Below are 7330 nucleotides of genomic sequence, written 5' to 3' on the forward strand. Positions count from 1 at the left end.
AAACCACACAATTACAGACACGTGATCTTTGACAAAAAAAAAAGCCAAAATATACATTAGAAAAAAGAAAGCATCTTCAATAAATGGTGCTGGTCTAACTGACTGGTTTAACTGGTATGTATAAAAATGAAAATAGGCCCATATTTGTCACCTTGCCTAAAATTCAAGTCTAAGTGGATCGAGGACCTCAATATAAAACCATATACACTGAATCTAATAGTAGAGAATGTGGGAAAGATCCTTGAAGTCACTGGCACAGGGAGAAATTTCCTAAACAGAACTACAGTGGCTCATGCTATAAAATCAAGAATTGATAAATAAGACTTCATAAAACTGGAAAGCTTCTGTAAGGGATGGGACATAGTCAATAAGACAAATTAGCAACCTATAGACTGGGAAAAAACTTTGCTAACCCCACATCCGATAGAGGGCTAATATTCAAAATATATAAAGAACTCAAGAAGCTAATCACTAAAAAACCAAACAACCTCCCAATCAAAAAATGGGGTATAGAACTAAACTGAGATTTCACAACAGAGGAATCTCAAATGACTAAGAAGCACCTAAAGAAATGTTCAAAGTCCTTAGTGATCAGAGAAACGCAAATCAAAACAACTCTGAGCTTCCACCTTACACCAATCAGAATGGCTAATATCAAAATCACAAGTGATAACACATTTTGGAAAGGATGTGGAGGAGTACTCCTCCATTGCTGGTGGGATTGCAAACTGGTACAACCACTCTGGAAATCAATCTGGAGGTTCCTCAGCAAATTGGAAATAGATCTACTTGAAGACCCAGCAATACCACTCTTGGGAATATACACAAATGATGCTCTAGCATGCCACAGGGGCACATGTTCCACTATGTTCATAGCAGCTTTGTTTGTGATAGCCAGAAGCTGGAAACAACCGAGATGTCCCATGTCAAAAGAATGGATACAGAAAATGTGGTTCATTTACACAATGGAATACTACTCAGCTATTAAGAATGAGGACATCCTGAGTTTTGCAGGCAAATTGTTGGAACTAGAAAATATTATTCTGAATGAGGAACTCAGACCCAAAATGACATGTAAAGTAAGTACTCACTAATAAGTGGATATTAGCCAAAAAAATAAAATAAAAGATACAGAATATCCAAGATACAGTCCATAGAACTCAAAAAATGTCAACAAACTGAAGGACCCAAGTGAGGAAGTCTTAGGTCCACTTGGGATGGAGAAGAAAGCAATCACAAGAGGGGAGAGAGGGTGGAAGGGACCTGGGAAGGAAAGTGGATGGGGGGTTTAGTTGGGGTAGAGGGGAACCTGATCTGGTATTGGGTGAAGGAAAAGGACTGAAGCCCTGAAGGCCAGCAAAAAGAATGGAAACAGGCAACCTCAGGAGGTAGGAAATTGGGGGGACCCTCCAGAGTGTATCAGAGACCTGGGATGTGAGAGACTCTCAGGACCCAAAGGGAGGGATCTTAGATGAAAAAGCCTACATTGGGGAGAGGAAAAATATAGAACCCACCTCCAGCAGGAAGACAGGGCATCAAGTGAGGGATGGGGTTGCCATCCCACAGTCAAAACTCTGACCCATAATTGTTCCTGTCTGAAAGAATTACAAGGTTGGAAATGGAAAGAAGCCTGAGGAAAAGAAGGTCCAGTGACAGGCCCAAAGTGGGATCCAGCTTAAGGGGAGGCCCCAAGGCCTGACACTATTACAGAGGCTATGAAGTGCTCACAAAAAGGACCTATCATGACTGCCCTCTGAAAGACCCAACAAGCAGATACAGCTATTTACACCCAACCAAGGGACAGAAACTGCTGACCCCTGTTGTTGAATTAGAGAAAGGCTGGAAGAAGCTGAGGAGGAGGGTAACCCTGTAGGAGGACCAGCAGTCTCAATTAACCTGGAACCCTGAGATCTCTCAGATACTGGGCCATCAACCAGGCCACCTACACCAGCTAATATGAGGTCCCCAACACACATACAGCAGAGGACTGTCGTTTCTGGGTTTAGTCAGAGAAGATGCACCTAACCCTCAAGAGACTGGAGGCCCCAGGATATTTAGAGGTCTGGTGGGGTGGGAAGTAGTTGGTGGAGACATCCTCATGGAAACAGGAAGGTGAGGAGGAGGTATGGGATGTGGAACAGTCAAAGGATGGACAGGGGGGTGCAGAATAAAATATGAAGTGTAAATAAATGAATAAATAAATAAATAATTTTTTTTTAAAAAAAAAGAGCCTGCATCAGGTCCAATGTCTCTCCTTCTGCCTACAGATCATGATATAAAGCTCTCAGCTACTGCTCCAGTGTCATGCTTGTCTGCTCCCCCATGATGACGATCACGGACTAACAGTCTAAAACTTTAAGCAAGCCCCTAATTAAATGTTTATTTCATGAGTTGCCTTGGTCATAGTGTCTCCTTACAATAATAGAACAGTAACTAACACACCAATTTCTCTTGAAAGACTGGGAGATTTAGAAATTTGGGAAAAAGCATGCTAATGAAAAGGGAAATGTATTAGTAGAAATGTATATATACTGTATAACTTTTACTTAAAGGACAAAGGAGGTATCTGTAATGAGCCAAGAATGTAGACTAGCCAGTTTCAGAAACCTGTTGGCCACAAAGGCTCCCCCTAGTTAGTTCCAAGAACAAAAAGTAGGATATGAGCCATCTGGGTAGTTCTAGGGAACGGTCAGCCATAAAGTGAATAACATTGACCAGACCACATTCTTGTGCATAATGAGTGTGTGGGATGTTTTATTTATGACCCTGACTCAAATAGGGGCTGGGTCTCTTTAGGATTTTCCACTGTTCTCTTGTTACGTTTCCTTGGTAACCCCTTCACCCCCTTAGTTTGTGGTTTTTCCCTTTAAATACCCCTTACTTCTCATGCTCGTGGTTGAACTCCTCTGGCCTACCAGGCTACATGTTCGACCCTGGATCTGGCTTATCCCGAATAAACCTCATGCGATTGCAGCAAGATTGGTCTCTCATGAGTTATTGGTTGGTTGCATCATCCCAAGACTTGAGTGAGGGTCTCCCCAGCTCTGGAGGTCTTTCAGTCTCTCTGCCCAATTTTGCATTCTTTCTTCCCTCTCCCATACCCCCTTCGTTTTCCTCTCATTCCCTCCTCTTCTCTTCCCTTAAATATGTGTTGCTCTCAGTGGTTCTTTCTAATTAATTTCCTGTTTTCAGACTGCAGAGTATGATTCTCAAAGAACTCAACTTACACCAGACCAAATTGAAAGAGCTTGATCATGAGTTGTAGGCCAACCATATACCAAACTTTTCATGTATTTGACCTCTGAAACTCAAAATGGTTTGATCACTGAATGAAAACTGAAAGAGTACTATAAGATGTTTTGAATTTCATTATTAAATTTACCTACAGAAATTTTTTGGTGTATGGTTTTATGAATTTTGGCATGTATTTATGTGATTTGGTTCAGTAGTGGAATGTGTGCTTAGCATGCATGTACCTTGAGTTTAATCTAACACATTGACAAAACATGACACAGGAAGTTCTAATTATCCCCCTAAACTCCCTTGGCTCTCCCTTTGTAGTCATTTCCTCTACTTAACTTCTGGCAATCACTAATCTGTTCATTGTCAGTATACTTACCCATGTTCCAGAATCATAGAATCATAGAGATTTGGAACCTGGTCTCATCACACAAAATACTGCATTTGAGCTACTGTGTGTGGTGGTGGGTTGGTACGCACATGTGGCAAATTGATGTTTTGCCTGCATGCATATCTGTATGAGTGTCAGATCCTATGAAATTAGAGGTATAGACAGTTGTGAGCTGCCATGAGGTTGCTGGAAATTGAATCCAAATCCTCTGAAAAAGCAGCCAGTGCTCTTAACCACAAAACCATCTCTCTAGCCTGAGTGTGCTACATTTTATTCCTGAATTTATTCTTTCTGTGGGGCACTGCAGTTTGTTTTTCTCTTTTCCAGGTGAATGACATTAGGGTTGATACCACTTTATTTTTTTTTAGCAATTATGACTAGTGCTATTAGAAATATTTGTATATAGTATTGTACGTGAGCATAAATTTTTGTTTAAATGTGTAGGCATGAAACAAATGGGTCACATAAGTGTTTTTAATTGTGTAGTAAAATGAGTAACTATTTTTTTCCTTCAGTGGCTGAACTGTTGTCCTGCATTGCAATCAGAAACATCAATATTCCAGTTGTTCTACAGTAATTTGTATTGTTATATTTTTCAAAATTAATTTGTTTGTTTGTTTACATCCCAATACCACACCCACTTCTGATCTCTCCCTCACTGAGTCCCTCCTCCACCCTCCTCCACTTCTCCTCTGAGAGGGTAGAGCCACCTCTGGGTATCCCCCTCCACTGGCACATCAAATCTCTGCTAGATTAGGCTCATCTTTTCCCACTGATACCAGACAGGGCAGCCACAAAGACTAAGCTAGAGGTCAGGGATCTTGTTCTAGCCCATGTATATTCTTTGGTTGGTGGCTCAGATTCTAAGATTTCCTAGGGGTCCAGGTTTGGTGACTCTGTTGGTGTTCCTTTGGGGCTCCCATCTACTTCTGGATCTTTAATCCTTCCTGAAACTCTTTCATAAGCCTCTCCAACCTCCATCCAATGTTTGACTGTGGGTATCCGCTTGTTTCAGTCCTGCTGTGTAAAGCCTCTCATAGGACAGGCTAGGCTCCTGTCTGCAAGCATAACAGAGTATCATTAATAATGTCAGGGCTTGATTCTTGCTCATGGGATGGGTTTCAAATTGAGCCAGTTATTGGTTGGTCTTTCCTTTGGTCTTTGCTCCATCCCTGCATTTCTTTTAAACATGATAAATTTTGGGTCAGAAGTTTTGTGGGTAGGTTTGTGTCCCTATCCCTCAACTAGGGGTCATGCCTAGCTATGGGAGGTGGCCTCTTCAGGTCCCATGTCCCTACTGTTAAGCATCTCAGATAAGGTCACCTGCATTGACTCCTGGGAGCCTTCCCTATCCCTGGTCTCTGGGACTTCCTAGAGATCCACCCCACTCCAGCTCAGGCAGCTGCAGATTTCCATTCATTCTTCTGGCTCACTGGGCCCCTCTCCTGTCTCTCCCTTTGCCTGATCCTACCTTCCCATTTCCCTCCCCTTCCTGGTGGCTCAAGGGGCAAGCTGGTAGGACATGCTGAAGAGGCAGAGGCAGGATGATCTGAGTTCAAGGCCAGCTTGGTATTATTAAGTTTTTAAGTGATTATAAGAGGTGAATTGTGGTTGGCATATTAAGTTTTGCCACAAAAACTTGTGGGGTGAGGCTTGGTCCCCATGTGTGTTGATTCATTGATGGATTCATAATATAATGATCATATTTGGAAGTAACGGAAACTTTTGGAGGTGGTCCTGGGCCTAGTTGGAGAAAGTAAGCTACTTGGGGCATGGTCTGGGGGCTGTATTAGTCCGGATTCTCTAGAGGAACAGATAGGATGGGTAGAATGAATGTATATGTTCAAATATATGTATATATAGTAGAAATACTCATGTGTACATATGTATGGATGTATTATAATGGCATATGGGTTGTGGTCCAGCTAATCCCAAACTGGCTGTTTCCCAATGAAAAGACCAAGAATCATATAGTAGTTCAGTCCACAAAGCTGAATGTCTCAACTGGTCTTCTGTCTCTGTTGGAATTTTGAAGATATAGTTTCTAATACCAATGAATGAATGTCTCAGCAACAAGATAGATAAACTTGTCAGTAAGAAAGAAAGTAGACAGGCAAAAACTAAAAGTTTCCTTCTTCCATGTTCTTTGATGTAGCTGAAACCAGAAGGTGTGGCCCATGATTGGGATAGATCTTCCCATTCCAAATGATCTTATCAAGAAAATCTCTTATAGCCATGCTCAGCTGCTTGGACTTTAGTTGATCCCAAATTAGTCAAGTTGACAACCAAGATTAGTCATCACAGGAGATATATTGTAAGATTCGAGTAAACAGGGACATCTCAGAAAAACACCAGGAGGCCAGGAATTTCCTTAATAAGCTCAGGAACTTTAGAAAGGTAGCAGAACTCTCTGGAACCGGTAGACTAATTAACATTCCTCAGATCACAGGGTGAGAACCAACCTGCTGGTGGGGGCACTTTCTGCAGGGTGGACTTTTGCCCACCTTCAGACAAGGGAAGTCCTTGCCACCTCATTCCCTAAAGATCAATCAGTTTAGAAAGTCACACTGTTCTACCAATCACATTGTGTCTAATGGCTGCTGCCCTGAAAATTGTATAAAAGCTCACTAAACAAGCTGTGTGGGGTCACCTCCTTTCCTGAGGGTCTGGGATGGCCTCAGTGCACTGAAATAAAAATCCTCATGCTCTTTGCTTCGATCAGGCCCCATGTGATTCACTCAGGAGGTCTCCGATAAGTTAAGGCTTGTCAAGGTCTAACAATATCTTATGTCTGACCCCTTTCTGTTTATATCTCTTTCTGATTTCTGGCTGTCTAATACAAGTCATCTCCTCTATCACATTCTTTTTATCTCCATAGCATTCTGCCTCACATCAAATCCAAAGCCAAGAATCTAGCTGACATTGAACTGAAACCTCTGGTCAATGAGGGAAAAAATCTTTCCTCTTTAGTTGTCTTTTTCCCCCAGATGTTTGTCATAGTTTGAAAAACTGAGTGACAAGGTTACCAGTGGTATTTCATTGTGGCTTTAGTTCATATGCATATATGAATGCACATATGTGTGTCTGTTCATGTGTGGAGGCAAGAAAACAACCTTGGGGGAGTCATTTTCAAAATGCAGAAAACCTTTCAGACAAAGTCTTTCATTGACCTAGAGCTCATCAATTAGGCTACCTGACTAATAAGTCCCTGGGAGCTCTAAACAGGCCTACTTCCCCCGTATTCTTTCTATCCCACTACCTCTGGTGGATAGTAGGCTACAAGGGAGGTTAAAGCATTTAAGAACCATCACTAAAGATGGATGTTTGAAAAAATAAAAGTTACAGGAGACAATAGGTAAATGTCAGGTGTCTTCATTGATTGCTCTGAATCTTGTATTTTTGTTTTGTTTTGAGACAGAATCTCTCACTGAACCTGAAGCTTATGGATTCAGAGAGGCTGGCTGGCTGGTCAAAGAGCTGTAGAGAACTGCCTGTGTCTACCATACCAGGCTTGTATGCAGATGATGGGCATTCATATTCAGATCCTCCTGCTTTCATGGTCAGCACGTTACCACCAAGCCATCTTGATGGCCACAAGACTGTATTTTCATTTCCTGATGAAAAGTTATGTGATGCCCAGCTTATCAGTTTTATTACATTTTAATTTTTTTATTTTCATAGATTTTTTTTTGTGTGTGT

This window comes from Mastomys coucha, chromosome X, assembly GCF_008632895.1.
Source record: "Mastomys coucha isolate ucsf_1 chromosome X, UCSF_Mcou_1, whole genome shotgun sequence".
NCBI lineage: Eukaryota > Metazoa > Chordata > Mammalia > Rodentia > Muridae > Mastomys > Mastomys coucha.